We start from the raw sequence: 16,837 nt of genomic DNA, 5'->3' as shown, positions 1-16,837 counted from the left end.
GAGAGCATAGTTAGAGTTCTTTCTGCATCTCCTTCTCAAAAGTCAAATCCTTCTATATATATATTTTTTTTTTAATGAAAAAATACTGCCTATTTAAGACTAGAAAAAATTAAAGGTCTTAAGAAGTCTTGTTTGAGATTTCTATCATGTTATTTTCAAACCAGTGGGAAAATTCTTTGGCTCTATTAACACTAAGAAAAAGGGGATGTGGTCAGATCAGTCTTGCATTCTGGTGATCCCTTAAAAGTAGTTGCAGCGGGTGCAAGTTAGAGCAGCTCCAGAACTGCTCTGAATTGCTCACTGGACTATAGCAGTGCTCAGTGGCCTGACAATCAAGGAGCCAAAATATATGTCTAATTCCTCCATTTGATGTACATGCATAGCTCCCATTAATATTTCTCTCTTCTATACTGTCCAGGAAAAGACTCATGTTTTCACTTAGTCCAGTGTAAGAACTTCAAGAAAATCATGTAATGAAGGAATGATTCTTAGATAATGCATATCTTGCTATAACTTTTCATACAGAAATTGAAATGCCTATACCACAGATATGAGTAATGCGTGTAAAATATTGTATTTTAAACATGTTCTTGTATTTATGATTTTTATATTTCAGTAACACGTAAAAATTATTGCACAAATGTTTGTATGTACATTTACAATCAACTGACCGGAATCATAGAATATACAGATAGTAAATGTGCAGTATTTTTTCTCTTATGAACAAAAAATATGCAAAATTTTTCAAAAGGGGTAACTTAATTATTGATTCCAAAAATATATAAAATAGCAAAAAGAGGAATGTAAGGACGTAAGTACTAAAGCGTGTCAAAAATTTCATTTGAGACACCAGCTGAAGAGTTGGTATTTATAGCACCTGGAAGGTGTAGTATCTTGTTCAGTGTTACTGCATTTATTAAGGGCTAGAATGTAATGTTAAAATCAAGCCTCAAGCAAGGAGCACAGCATTGTTGAGAAGCCCAGAGGGAGATTGTTACACAGTCTCCTTCCTGGTCTCCCCGCTGCCCTGGGGAAGGAGTGCATTGTGACAAGTCTATGTCCGGCAGAGCATATTCTCCCTGATACACTGGTGTAGCTAAGCTGCCGAGTGCACTGTATGTGATGGGAGAATGTGGAGTCTCTGCCCTCTCCTTCCCCTTCTCAGCCCAAGAAGCTTTGGGTTGGAGGGGAAGTGCTTTTTAGAGCAGAGCAGGATATGGCTTTCCTGTCCCATATCACTTTTCAAGATTTCAGAAATGTTCCCATTCCATGTCAGGGTGAAACAGCAACTTTTCAAAGTGTTTTTGTGAAAACGAGAGAGAGAGAGACCAATCCACAATAGCCAGGTCATCAGGACACTCACTTGGGATGCTGTTCTCCCACATCCCAGGTGTGAGTGCCCTGACCTCTAGGCTATTGACTCTTCTGGGATGGGTCTCTGTCTCTTTCTCAATATGACCAGAAATTTCATCCTGGACCTGAGAAACCTTTCCTGACAAAAGTTTTGTCAAAACTGGTATGTTCCAGTGAAAAGCTTAGGTTTTGATGAATCAGCATTTTTTGACAATAATAATAATAATTTAAGACCATTTCTAGTGCTCCTGATCCTGGTACCAGTAATGATGCTGGAGGCCCCCATCCTCAGCCACCCTTACGTCAGGACTTTTCTGTACTCTGTGCAAGTGCATGTGCAATCATGCCCTCTTCCATCATAGTGCTTTTTAAATTTATTTATATTTTTAAAGGAGGAAACTTTGGCCTGATAGACCCCCCCTTCTCTGCTCCTCTGCTGAGTTCCATAATGAAGTTACCCTAGGAAATTTCTTCTTCCTATCATGCATCCCCTTTGTTATGGAGTATCAGACGTACTGAATGTATAATTGGTCAATATAATGTGTCCTTTATTGAGATGAGTTGTCTCTAGGCAGATTAGAACCCTTGCTTTGTTGTGCATAAAAGATGTATCTGTGAAGTCCCATACGTTTTTTTTCCCTCTGTGATTTTAAAATGTATTTCATAGTTTTGTTTTTCCCTTTTATTCCATCTTCAGTTTCTTTTATGCAAATATTAAATTACCATAGCTTTTTACAAAACATAGAACAACCCTGTAGCCTCTTAAAGCTCGTGGCGGTTTTCAGCATATTGGCTGTCTCAGCTTAAACCTATGTAAAGTGGTTCAAAAAGGAACCAGTCTTTACAGAACTGCCAACATTTCAGATGGAAAACTCTTTTTCCCCCCCCCTCATCAAAGACAATAATTGAAAACTTTAAAGTATGGCTGTGATCAGAAAAAATAAGTGTTTACCAGCAAGTCAACATTTCAGATAGACAGTTTTTTTCCCCCTCTTCTATTTCAAATAGTTTCTTGATTGTTAGTAGCCAGTCTCTTGAAAGGTGCCACAGGCTTTATGAGCTAAGGCTTTTGTATTTGTGAGTTAAAACCCGTGTTTTCATTTTTTGGCTAAAAAACCCCTAAAAATAAAGGTAGTAAAAATGTATTATAAAATAGATTTTAAAGATATTTGTATAAAATCTAACGCCATTGTAAAGTGGTTTACATTTTAGACAAGCTTGGTTTTATGGTTTTATTAATACCTTAAAATGACAGATTTCAAATCATATCAGTTTAAAGCCAGAACCTCACATCTGGAAGCCCATTATATTTTGCAGTTTTTAGAAATCATTGTTTAAAATGTTCAAAGAATTGGCTAGTCATAAACTGAAGGTGCTATTGCTATGTTTTATTATGAATCTTTCAATAGTCTTCCCACTCTTGTGTTTATAATGTGCCTTGAGTCTACAGCAACAGAATCCCTGGGATAAAATTTACACTATAGGTCATGAATTTGATTCCAAAATCCTATTATCAGTGGGAGTTTTGTGTCTAATCTCTGTACCATGTATTAGAACGTTAGCACAATCCATTCATCTTAAAATCCTAATTGGTGCCACACACTGTTTCACTGCCTGAATATTCCAGGACTTCAGGAGTCCAGTCAAAAAGAACATAAGAATGGCCATATTGAGTCAGACTCATGGTCCATCTAGCCCAGTATCCCATCTTCTGACAATGACTAATGCCAGGTGCTTCAAAGGAAATGATCAGAACAGGGCAATCAAGTAATCCATTCCCCCGTTGTCCAGTCTCAGTATCTGGCAGTCAGAGGCTAAGGGACACCTGGAGCCTCGGGTTGCATCCCTGATCATCTTGGCTGATAGCCACTGATTGATTTATCCTCTGTGAATTTATCTAAATCTTTTTTTAATCCAGTTATAGTTTTGGCCTTCACAATATTCCCTGGCAATGAGTTCCATGGGTTGACTGCATTATGTGAAGAAATATTTCCTTATGTTTGTTTTAAACCAGCTGCCTATTAATGGATGACCCACGGTTCTTGTGTCCTGTGAAGATGTAAATAACACTTCTTAATGCACTTTCTCCACACCATTCCTGATTTTATAGACCACTATCATCCTCTTTCTCCTTCTTTGGCTATCCCTCGATACAAGGAGGATGTCTGCTAAGGGGGGTTCGTTGGTGAGTTTTTAAGTGGCTGAGGAGCCCAATTCTTGCTCTGCAGATTTTCCCACAGAAGTGACAGGTATAATCTTGGAGGAGACATAGTTGTTGGCTGTACTGTTGTGCCCTTTCTTTCCTCCTTTATCATTTCTGAGCATGTCTGTTCTTCTCAAAGTGAGCTGTGGGTTGGTGTATGGTGTGGCACTGCTGTGTTCTGTTCCACACCAAGTCCTGCCAGTTTGTTGGATTGATGCCTCCCTTTTTAAGATGTACTTTCAGTTTGTCTTTGAAATGCTTCTGCTGCCCTCCGTGTGGCCTTCTTCCCTGACTTAACTGAGAGAAGAGTACTTGCTTCGGGAGGCGAGTGCCAGGCATACATACACAGCCCAGCAAAGTTGATATTTCATGATCTGCGCTTTTATGCTGCTGCTGATGGCTGCAGAGAGAACACTGATATTAGTGCATTGGTCTTCCCAGCTGATCCTGAGAATCCTGAGGCAGCGCTGTTGGAACCACTCCACGCGCTTGAGATGTTGTCTGTAGGTTACCCAAGTCTCACACCCATCGAGAAGTGTGGGGTTGATAACTGCCTTGTAAACCAAGATCTTGGTGCCTCTTTGCAGATCTCTGTCATTGAAGACTCGTTTGAGTAGTCTTCCAAAGGATGTGCTGGCACAGCGGATCCTGTATGCAATTTCTCTGTCAGTTTTGGCTGTTTGGGAGAGGTGGCTGCCAAGATATGGTAAATGGTCCACATTTTCCAGGGGTTCTCTGCTGATGGTGATTTGTGAAGTACTAAGAGTAGTTTGTGCAGGTGATGGCTGGTAGAGTACCTTGTTTTTTCCGATGTTGAGAGAGAGACCTAGGCTGTGATAGGCATCTGCAAGAAGATTTAGGGTGCTTTGCAGGTCGGCCTCTGTATGTGCAAGAATGACACAGTCCTCTGCATACCTAAGGTCAGTGATACCAATTCTCATGATCTTAGATTTTGTTTGGAGATGTCGAAGGTTGAAGAGTTGGCCATCCATATGATACTCAATTCCAATTCCGTCAGGAAGGCAGTTGCGAATGAGAATCAGGATCACGGCAAGGTAAATGGAGAAGAATGTTGGAGCAATGACACAGCCCTGCTTGACACTGGTGTGAATGATGAATGGTTCAGTCTCTGAGCCGTTGCACAAAATGCCGGCAGTCATCCCATCATGGAGTAGTCTGATGATGGAAATGAATTTCTGTGGACAGCCAAACCTACATAGCACCTTCCAGAGGGCATCACAATTGATAGAGTCAAAGGCCTTGGTTAGATCGATGAATGTCATGAACAGTTCCTGGTGTTGCTCTCTGCACTTCTCCTGAATCTGTCGTGCCACAAAGATCGTGTTGGTTGTGCCTCAGGATGGCCTGAAGCCACATTGTGATTTGGGGAGGAGTTCCTCAGCAAGGGGGAGGAAGCTATTTAATAGGATCCGGGCAAGAATCTTCCCTGTGATGAAGAGGAGAGCAATACCTCTGTTGTTCCCGCACAAAGATTTGTCCCCTTTCTTTAATGTAACAATGTTGGTGTTCTTAAATTCAGGTCTTTGCAGGTCCAGATTTTGCTGAGGAGCTGGCAAAGTTTGTGCTGGAGCATTGTTCCACCAGCTTTAAAAACCTCAGCTGGGATGCTGTCTGAGTCTGTTGTCTTGTGATTTTTTTTTTTATTCTATGTGATGGCATGCTGGTCTTCCTCAAAACATGGGGGATCAGCAAGGTGTTCCATTGCTGAGAGTTGAGGAATAAACTCGATGGTGTCTTCAGAGACTGTGGATTCGTGGTTTAGTAGACTCTCAAAGTGCTCCTTCCAGAGTTGTTTAATGGATGCATTGTACCTGAGGAGGGTGGAGCCATCCTGAGACTGTAAGGGATTGGGCCTTCGGTGCTTATCCCATATATAGCTTTGGTTGCTTGAAAGAAGCTTCTCATGTCATCCTGGTCTACTAAACCCTGTATCTCAGAGGCCTTCTCTTGCCACCACTTATTTTTGATGTCATGTAGCCGCCTTTGGACTTTGGCTTTAAGCAGGTGATAGGCCTCATGTTTTCATTTGTTAGAGGAATCAATCTGCCAGTTACAAAATGCATTTCTTTTCTGTTGAATTAATGCTAGGATTTCCTCATTGTTTTCGACAAACGAGTCTTGGTGCCGATGAGTGGAGTATCCTTTGGTTTCAGCACATGCATTGTGAATGGTGTTTTTAAGTTGATCCCAGTGCTCTTGAATGTCAATGATGTTGTCAGGCAGGCTTAGAGAGTTTCTGATGGATGTTACTCATAGACTCATAGACATTAAGGTCAGAAGGGACCATTATGATCATCTGGTCTGACCCCCTGCATGCTGCAGGCCGCAAGACCCTTCCCTGGACTCTACCGTTGAAGTCCCCAATCCTGTGTTTTAGTGACTTCAATCGGCTGAGACCCTCCTGCTAGTGATCCCTGCCCCATGCTGCGGAGGAAGGCGAAAAACCTCCAGAGGCTCAGCCAATCTACCCTGGAGGAAAATTCCTTCCCGACCCCAAATATGGCGATCAGTAATACCCCGAGCATATAGGCAAGAGTCTCTAGCCTGACCCTTGTTGGCCATTATGCTGTTGCTGGAACATCTCGCAGCTGGCTTGGTCTTGAAGTGCTTTGATAAATGTAAAGTAATGCACATTGGAAAAAATAACCCCAACTATACATACAATATGATGGGGGCTAATTTAGCTACAACAAGTCAGGAAAAAGATCTTGGAGTCATCATGGATATTTCTCTGAAAATGTCCACGCAGTGTGCAGAGGCGGTCAAAAGAGCAAACAGGATGTTAGGAATCATTAAAAAGGGGATAGAGAATAAGACTGAGAATATATTATTGCCCTTATATAAATCGATGGTACGCCCACATCTCGAATACTGCGTACAGATGTGTTCTCCTCATCTCAAAAAAGATATACTGGCACTAGAAAAGGTTCAGAAAAGGGCAACTAAAATGATTAAGGATTTGGAACGGGTCCCATATGAGGAGAGATTAAAGAGGCTAGGACTCTTCAGCTTGGAAAAGAGGAGACTAAGGGGAAATATGATAGAGGTATATAAAATCATGAGTGATGTGGAGAAAGTGGATAAGGAAAAGTTATTTACTTATTCCCATAATACAAGAACTAGGGGTCACCAAATGAAATTAATAGGCAGCAGGTTTAAAACAAATAAAAGGAAGTTCTTCTTCACGCAGCGCACAGTCAACTTGTGGAACTCCTTACCTGAGGAGGTTGTGAAGGCTAGGACTATAACAGAGTTTAAAAGAGAACTGGATACATTCATGGTGGTTAAGTCCATTAATGGCTATTAGCCAGGATGGGTAAGGAATGGTGTCCCTAGCCTCTGTCTGTCAGAGGGTGGAGATAGATGGCAGGAGAAAGATCACTTGATCATTGCCTGTTAAGTTCCCTCCCTCTGGGGCACCTGGCATTGGCCACTCTCGGTAGACAGGATACTGAGCTAGATGGACCTTTGGTCTGACCCGGTACGGCCTTTCTTATGTTCTTATGATATTATACCATTTTCGCTTAGTCTTTGGGTGTTTGCAGTGTGGTGGAGCGAGCTGCAGGTACATGACTTATCTTACTAATCAATGGTCTGTCTAACAGTGATTGGTACCTCTCAGACTTCGTGTTATACAGATGTTGGTATAGTCTCGGGCTCTGACTATAACATAGTCAGGAAAGTGCCAGTGTTTGGACTGTTGTTTCCAGATGGTCTTAAATTTATTATTCTGCTTGAAGATGGTATTTTTTATGAGCAGGTCATGCTTCACACATTTGCTGAGGAGGAGAATACCATTGGGGTTTACATTTCCCACCCCTTCTTTGCCTACTGTGCCTCTCCAGAGTTGGGAATCCCATCTGACTCTGGCACTGAAATCTCCCAGGAGGATGAGTTTGGCTGCCTTAGGTGTGGTTGTGAGGACTGCATCAAGAGTTCTGTAAAACTGCTCCTTATTGTCTTCCTCATCTTCGAGTGTTGGGGTGTATGTGCTGATGACCGTGGCATATTGGTTGTTGCAAAACTTGAGCCAAAGAGTCATGAGACGCTCGTTGATCCTCACGGGGAAACTCCAAAAGCTGACTGGCGATCTTATTTTTGATGGCAAATCCAATCCCGGGAATGTGTCTCTCTTTGGGTGTTTGTCCTTTCCAAAAGAAGGTGTAGCCACCTCCATCCTCTTTAATTGGCCTTCATCGGCCCATAGTGGGTCTCACTAAGAGCTGTAATGTCAATGTTGAGTCTTGTCAGTTCTTTTGGGACATTCACTGTGCTAAAAGTCCATAAGGGTGCGGACATTCCAGGTGGCAAAATTCATTTTTATATCTTTTGTTTTGATGGCGGAGTTGAGTGATCCCATTGGATATAGGCTTCCAGTCAGAAAAGTGAGACACAGCCTATGTTTGGGGAACCTTTTCTAGCCCCTCCCCATGAAAAGGCCTGCTCAGTCACAGCCACTGCTGTCAAAATGCACAAACCAAGCACAAAATGACCATCACACGGCTGCCTCCTGCGTGCAGATTTGTGACTAAAGATTCCCAGAGATCACTGCTCCTGTCTTCCCCATCGCCGCAGGACTTGGTGCGGGTGTGAACCCTTGAGCAGAGGCCTGTGCGTGAAATCTTTTAACATGGGGAAACTGGTGCACAGGCGGTGACAACACAAAACGCGACAGGAGGAAAACCCTGACCCAGTGGCAAGGGATCCAAGACAACCAGGGGCCTCCTTCCTGCTGCAGCCCTCATCCTCCTTCACAGCTGCAGAGTACTATAAGGTCCTCTATATGTGCCTGCTCCACTGTTGGGGTCTTTTGAAGTTTGGACCATGGTTAGTCAGCAGCTTCACCTCAGACCTGCTTGCCAAGGGGGACCCTACCAGGAGTATAAACACTCCAGACGATATAGCTCTGAGGATCTTTAGCCCACGCAAGCCTCTCCACCACAACAAGGTTGCGGTCCATCAGAGAGGACCACTATCATATCTCCCCCTTAGTCATCTCTTTTCCAAGCCAAATAGCCCCAGTCTTTTTAATTTCTCCTCATACAGAAGCTGTTGCATACCCTTAATCGTTTGTGTTGCCCTACTCTGTACCTTTTCCATTTCTAATCTATCTTTTTTTGAGATGGGCTGACCAGAACTGCATGCAATATTCAAGGTGTGGGCATACCATGGATTTATATAGTGGTATTACGATATTTACTGTCTTATTATCTATTTCTTTCCTAATGGTTTCTAATATTCTGATAGCTTTTTTGACTGCTGCTGCACATGGAGTAGATGTTTTCAGAGAACTAGCCACAATGATTCTAAGATCTCTTTCTTGAGTGGAAATAGCTAATTTAGACCCCATCATTTTTTATGTAAAGTTGGGATTATGTTTTCCAATATGCATTACTTTGCATTTATCAACATTGAAATTCATCTGCCATTTTTTGCCCAGTTGCCCAGTTTTGTGAAATCCCTTTGTAGCTCTTTGCAGTCACTTTGGACTTGCCTATCTTAAGTAATTTTGTATCCTCCGCAAACTTTGCCATCTCACTGACTCCTTTTTCCAGATCATTTATGAATATGTTGAACAGCACTGGTCCCAGTACAGATCTCTAGGGGACACCGCTATTTATCTCTCTCTTCTGAAAACTGACTGTTTATTCCTTCCCTTTGTTTCCTGTCTTTATCCAATTACTGATCTATGAGGGCACTTTCCTCTTATCCTATGGCTGCTTAAGAACCTTCAGTAAGGGACCTTATTGAAGGCTTTCTGAAAGTGCCAGTACAATATATCCATTGGCTCACCCTTGTCCAAATGTTTGTTGATCTCCTCAAAGAACTCTAATAAATTGGTAATGCATGATTTCCCCTTACAAAAGCTGTGTTTACTCTTCCCCAACAAATCGTGTTCATCTGTGTCTGATAATTCTGTTCTTTATTATAATTTTAAACCAATTTGCCTGGTACTGAAGTTAGGTTTATCGGCCTGTAATTGCCAAGATCACCTCTGGAGCCTTTTTTAAAAATTGGCATCACATCACCAGTCACCTGGTACTGAAGCTGATATCACAGTTAGCAGTTCTGCAATTTCATATTTGAGTTCCTTCAGAACTCTTGGGTGAATACCATTTGGTCCTGGTGACTTATTACTATTTAGGTAATCATTTTGGTCCAAAACTTCCCTTATTGACATCTGTGTATGGGACAGTTCCTCAGATATGTCACCTAAATAGTGTGGTTCAGATGTGGGAATCTCTCACATCCTCTGCAGTGAAGACCGATGCAAAGAATTCATTTAGCTTCACCATAATGGCCTTGTCTTCCTTCAGTACTCCTTTAGCACATCAGTGGCCCCACTGATAGTTTGGCATGCTTCCTGCTTCTGATATTCTTAGAAATTTGTTTGTTCCTATATTTGAGTCTTTTGCTAGTTGCTCCTCAAATCTTTTCTTGGCCTCCTTAATTATACTTTTACACTTGATTTTCCAGAGTTCATGCTCCTTTCTATTTTCCTGAGTAGAATTTGACTTCCCATTTTTAAATGATTCCTTTTTGCCTCTAACTGCTTATTTTACTCTGTTGTTTAGCTATGGTGGCATTTTTTTTTGTCCTCTTACTATTCTTTTTAATGTGGGATATACATTTAATCTGAGCCTCTATTATGGTGTTTTTAAAAAGATTCCCTGCAGCTTGTAGGCATTTCACTCTTGCGTCTGTTCCTTTTAATTTCCATTTAACTACCGTATATACTCGATCATAAGACGGTTCGTTTATAAACTGCCCCCCCCCCCAAGATGGATAAGTAAAAATGGCAAATTTCTATGACCCTTTCATAAGCCGACCCTATAATTCAGGGGTCGGCAAACTTTGGCTCCCGGGCCATCAGGATAAGCTGCTGGTGGGCCGAGATGGTTTGTTTACCTCGAGCGTCCGCAGGCATGGAGGTAAACCTAAGTAAACAAAATGTCCTGGCCCACCAGTGGCTTACCCTGACGGGCCAGGACAGCAACTGGTGGGGAAATTTTTTGGGGGGGAGAAGCTGGGGGTCAGGGGAATAACCCCTGTCACCACCCCCAACATGACTCCACCCTTAACCCAGGACCTCCCCACATGACCCCTCCCCGTGTAACCCCTGCCCGCCCCACCCCTAGCCCGGGACCCCCACACTCTCCCCTTCCCACCTTACCTTTAGTGGGCCAGGGGAGGATGTCTCTGGCCCAGCCAGAGCTGCTCCGGCAGGCCGGGCAGTGCAGCCGCAGCTTGCCAGCCCCAGAGCTGCAGCTGCTTCGGAAGCTGGGGGGAGAGCAGCGTGGCCAGAAGAGGAGAGACTCTGGCCCTACCTCTTCCCTTCTGGCTCTGTTGGCTGTGCTGCCTCTCCTTGCTTCCTCTGTTGGGGGATGTGTGTGTCCCACCTCTCCCCCTCTCTATATCCGTTCATAAGCCGACCCCCTTCTCTGATGCTTCCCTTTTTTACTAAAAAAATTTGGCTTATGAATGAGTATACACAGTAGTTTCCTCATTTTTATGTAGTTCCTCTTTCTGAAGTTAAATGCTACTGTGATGGACTTCTTTGGTATTTCCTCCCCACAAGGATGTTTAATTTAATTATATTATGGTTGCTATTACTGAGTGGTTCAGCTATATTTACCTCTTGGACCAGATCCTGTTCTCCCCTTAGGACTAAATCAAGAATTGCCACTTGTGGGTTCCAAGACTAGTTGCTCCAAGAAGCAGTCATTAATGGTGTCTACAAACTTTATTTCTGAATCCTGTCCTGAGGTGACATAAACTCAGTCAATATGGGGATAGTTGAAATCCCCCATTATTACTGAGTTTTCCATTTTTATAGACCCTCTAATCTCCCTGAGTGTTTCACAATCACCATCCCCATTCTGGTTAGGTGGCAGGTATAATATTCCTCCTACTGTACTCATATAACTTGGAATTTCTATCCATAGAGATTCTATGGTACGGTTTGATTCATTTAAGATTTTTACTGTATTTGACGCTATGCTTTAGCACATATAGTGCCACTCTCCCACCAGCACAACCTATTCAGTCCTTCCTATATATTTTGTATCCTAGTATTACCATGTCCCATTGATGGTCATTCCACCAAGTTTCTGTGAGGCCTATTATATTGATATCCTCATTTAATACCAGGTACTCAAATTCGTCCATCTTAGTATTTAGACTTCTAGCCTTTGTATACAAGCACTTCTAAAATTTGTCACTTTTTAGTTGTCTGCCATCATGTAACATAATCGAATGGTGGCTCTTTTTCATTTGACTGTTTCTCTTCAGTTCCTACCTGTATTTTATCAACTTCTATCTTCTCCTCTTTACTAAGATACAGATAATCCTGGTTAATGTATCCTTCCCATGGATGTCTCTGTCCAAACCATGTGCTCCTCCACACCTGTTTGGCTTTCCCTTAGCCTCTAGTTTGCCGGCATGTAAAATTAAAAAGGTCGTAATCTGGTTCTGATTTGGTTTAGGTGGAGCCCATCTAAAAGGTTCCCCAGTTTATTTTAAACCTAAATCTGTCCTCCCTACACTTTCATCTCATCCATGCACTGAAACCCTGTGGTTCTGCGTGTGGAACTGGAAGCATTTCAGAGAATGCTACCGTGGAGGTCTTGGACTTTAATCTCTTACTTAGCAGACTAAATTTGGCCTCCAGAAACCCTGAGCATGCCCCAGCTGGCTCTTCTAATATCTGAAGACACTTAATTTGTGGTTGAATTACATGAGTATCCTATGACTGCCATGGCATGTATGTGCAAAAAAGGGGTATGCTGAGAAAGAGAGAATATTCTGAACCCCGTAATTTTTTAAAATTTCATTTTAAACATCCTAGAAGATACTTAGTCACCCAGTAAAAATATCATCCAAAATATTTTTTTAAAAGCAACAATTCCCCACAAATCAACATCAGCATATTTGCAACAGACTAGCTATGGTTTTTCTGTATTTATTATTTTGTGTTTGTTTCTCTGATCTAAAATGGAAGAGGATGTAATAGGTTGAGAACAATACAGATGCCGTGCTAGGGAAAGGACTCTTTAATATGATTTACCATGGATTTGACCAAATTATGGTACAGTTTTAAAAAATATCACCTATTGTATCATGTGGTATATTTTCTAAAAGAATGGATAATTCCAAGTTCTCTTTTCCCAGACAGTTTGATAATACAGACATCCCATTACATGGGCTACTTGACATGTTACAATAAATGCTTTTAATAATGTCAATTAAAAATACAGTTTTGCTTTATAGGGGTATGAAACAAGGAAATAATAATACCTTGATCCTAGGTGTCTGCCATTCTAGATGCTTTCGCATTACATCTTACCAGCAAGTGCTCCAGGCTGACTAGGTTTAGTTGTTTTAATGCATTTTGGTGAAATAATGCACTCAAAATGCATTAGAAAATCACATTAACCATCATTTTATTCTAAAATACTTCAGAAAGTACTTTCTGAATTGGATACATTATTGGTAAAAAGCATCATTATGTAAGTGTTTGGGATAGTGATATAGACAATGGAATAGTTAAATTATTCTATTTTTCAAAAAGGGCCTGGAATGAAATTGCAGCATTGCAATGGTGATAGTCGTTCCTATTACTAAAGACAAGTATGTCAGCATTTCAGTTATGAAGACTAGCCAACCGGTTATTTTACTCCTAGAAGCAAACCCCTCTCCACTGATCCTAGCTAGCAGAGTGCAGCAGCGCTTGGATATTTTGGGAAGAGGGTTTAATTCCATATCTCCCAGAGCCAGTGTAGGATCTCTTCATTCCATCATATTTTTCATTCCTTGCTGATTTCCTTTGTCCCCCATTCTGTTTTGTTTTCTACTTGTCTTCCCTTGCCTCTCTGCTTAGTGTGGGGTTTTCAATACTTAGGGCATTCTTGATTACAGTAGACTCCTACATTGGGTTTTATCTTGTATGCCTTCTTACGCAATGCTCCCACTGAATTGGGTGATAGGGGAATGTAGTATTTTGAGCCCAAGGAGGTCACCAGTATAAAAAAAAAAAATCAAAAAGTGGAATGGAAAAGTAGATCAAAACTTTGCCCGTTTTTCACAGATTCAGCTTGTTCTCTGTTTGCTCCCCAAACCTTTATGTGCCCTATTTCCAAACTCTTCCCACTCTGTGATCTCTGTTAATCTCGTTGCCAATTGTCAGACTGCCAAAATAATACATTAATGTGGAATCAAAGATAGCTAGTAGAACAATTAAGCCTTACTGACTAAAGTGAATATTTTCTGGCCAGTCTTAATAGTGTAGACACTTTGGGCCAACCCTATGTAGTGCTTTCTCAGTCTGCACCTCGTCGACCCAGTCTTTTGTCTACAAATACAATGGAAAATGGGACTAATACCCCGAAGGTGGTAGTTTGATAGTTTAGTATCACACAAACAAAAATCAAGAATATTATTGCCTTAGATGTTTTTATATGAGAAGATGAAATATAATATTTTTTTTAAATGGATGCAGCCCTTTAGAAAGTAGATGTATTAAAAATGTGGATGTTGGTAATGTCAAATGACTGTGTAATCTTGCATTTGCTTCAGTGTTTAATTCTGGTAAGTTTTAATAGCCAAGTGCCCCACTTTAGGAAGCAAGGGATACAATGAATAGCTTTTCTGAGATATGCTGCCAGAAATAAGTATTTCAAGGGGGTGAGCAAGAGGCAAACAGATATTTTTCACTGGGGAATTGTCTCAAATACTCAGGAGGCCCCAAAGCATGAAGCAGCATACAATTGGGATGCTAATTAGATTTAGAATCTCTCTCCACAAAAGAACTTTTTTTCACAACATGTATTTTAAAAGTGCCTAATTCGTTCCCTCACAGAATGTGTTTGAAAAGTACCTCATGCACTATATTTCCTAATTTACCTCTATAGGTTTTTTTCCAGTCTTGTGAAACCTCTGTGGAGTGAGGTGCTTGGGATATAAGGTTTGATTTTGAATGTTGATTGATTGGTAGAGTAGGAGATATTGGAATATGGAATTCGACACCTTACCCCATTATGCAACAGAATTATTCATGAGGATATCTTAATGCCGGGTCCTGAGGTGATGTATTATTTAGTGTGTGGATCTTTTCTTGATATATTGAGTAGATAGGTGATATCCTGCCTTAGACAGGATGGGGAAACGTTAATGAGCCTCCATTGTTGTGAATTGTTTAACAATTCCATTGTTTAGCTAAGTAGAAAATGGCTTATTTGAAAGTTTTGACACACACAGCCTTTGAGTGATGCTCTTGTAGTGGCACACCTGTCCTTTAAGAGCTTAAATGAATGAACATTTTAGAGCTTCCTCACAGTAACTTCTATCTTGGAGAAGAAGAAGAACGGATTTTTCTCTTTTTTGCAAAAGAGATTCTTCTGGTGTCACGTTTGGATCCTTTTGTGACTACGCTTACAATCCTGCAGGATACAGCTTGTTGGGTGAGAAGTTATTTTCACCCACCCAAATCCATACTTAGTCACTTAAATATACATCACCAGATTTTCAGAAGTGATAATCACTCACTAATTCTATTGAAATAACAGAGATTTGCTGGACCCCATTCCTTTGCAAGCCAAATACTTGTACTTTGATGCCCAAACATAGATATAAATAAAAGTCTGTCTTCAGTGCATAATTCTGTTCAGTGTACTGTCTTAGTTTGATGCCCAGGGGCTGAATTGCCCTTTTCTGCAGTAAACTCTCCAGGAGGGGCTAAAAGGAGGGAAAACTGTGTGGGGTGTCCAACATCATTTCATGGTGTGAGGGGGAGCTATTTTCCCCTTCACAAAATGGACTATAGGGCCTGGGTAATCCCAGAATCAAGGTCCTTGAGCCCCAGAGTTTCCTTGTAGGCCTGGCTTAACATAAGTAACTTGCCTCATTTCTTATTGGGCATAAGTGGGAAGATGAATGGAAGGTTAAGTTGTAAATAGGAGCTTGAGAAACAGCATGCTGGAGTCAGGATGTGTGTGCTAGCTAAGATAAGCAGCAACAGCCTGATGCTAGGGACTATAGACAAGAGTAAAGATCAGGTTCCATGTGAACAGTAGGTGGACAGAGCATGCCGTACAGGGAAACCAATCCAAAAATGTGTGGTGTAATGGATAGCAAATGCAATATAATGTGTAAATGTACATAAAAGAAGAGGCTGTCTATTTAACTTTGGATGTGTGGTATGCACCTAGCCACCTCCTACTCTTGAGTCTGATCAGCTCCGTGTCGCTTTGCTGTATGCCAGATAAAGGAACCTGTGGGCTCCAGTGGAGCTCAACTACTTGGAACTCGCTTTGGTTTTTTGATCCTTGGGATTCCCTTAAAGTCCGCACCAGAGAGGGGACTCTGTGGGAACATTAATATAGCTCTAGGTAACCTCCACAGGCCAATGTGTGGAGTGCACCACTCTGTCTTGCGTCACACTAGGGTGTGTGCGCATGCGCACCACTCTCAGCCTTGACTCACACTGTGTGTGTGTGTGTGTGTGTGTGTGTGCACCCTGCTATCAGCCTTGCCAAACCTAGTGTGTGTGTGTGTGGGGGGGCCCTCTATCTGCCTTGCCCCAACTGGTGGGGTGGGGGGAAGCCCATTTTTTGCTTCCTGCCTGTCTGTCAAGGCTGCTTCCCCACTCTGAACTTTAGGGTACAAATGTGGGGGCCTGCATGAAAACTTCTAAGCTTAACTACCAGCTTAGATCTGGTCCGCTGCCACCACTCCCAAAGTGCTAATTCCCTTCGCTGGAGCCTTGAAAGACTTTTCACCAATTCCCTGGTGAATACAGATCTAAACCCCTTGGATCTTAAAACAAGGAGAAATTAACCATCCCCCTCCTTTCTCCCACCAACTCCTGGTGGATCAAGATCCAACCCCCTTGGATCTAAAAACAAGGAAAAGTCAATCAGGTTCTTAAAAAGAAGGCTTTTAATGAAAGAAAAAGGTAAAAATCATCTCTGTAAAATGGAAAATAAGTTTACAGGGTAATCAAACTGAAAGAGTCCAGAGGAATCCCCTCTAGCCTTAGGTTCAAAGTTACAGCAAACAGAGATAAACACTCTAGCAAAAAGGTACATTTACAAGTTGAGAAAACAAAGATAAAAACTAACACGCCTTGCCTGGCTGTTTACTTACAAGTTTGAAATATGAGAGACTTGATCAGAAAGATTTGGAGAACCTGGATTGATGTCTGGTCCCTCTCAGTCCCAAGAGCGAACAACCCCCAAAACAAAGAGCACAAACAAAAGCCTT

At 41.7% G+C, this 16,837-nt stretch overlaps 1 protein-coding gene across 2 annotated transcripts in view; it reads left to right on the top strand.

The window, feature by feature from the left end:
• Positions 1-16,837, top strand: part of GALNT13 (polypeptide N-acetylgalactosaminyltransferase 13) — a 340,614-nt gene that overhangs the window by 208,227 nt on the left and 115,550 nt on the right. The gene's annotated exons all lie outside the window — the stretch shown is intronic.

The sequence above is a fragment of the Malaclemys terrapin genome, chromosome 11, assembly GCF_027887155.1.
Source record: "Malaclemys terrapin pileata isolate rMalTer1 chromosome 11, rMalTer1.hap1, whole genome shotgun sequence".
In the NCBI taxonomy this organism is placed as follows: Eukaryota; Metazoa; Chordata; order Testudines; family Emydidae; genus Malaclemys; species Malaclemys terrapin.
Note: the sequence above shows the minus strand (reverse complement) of the source record. Positions and strands in the feature narration are given on the sequence as shown.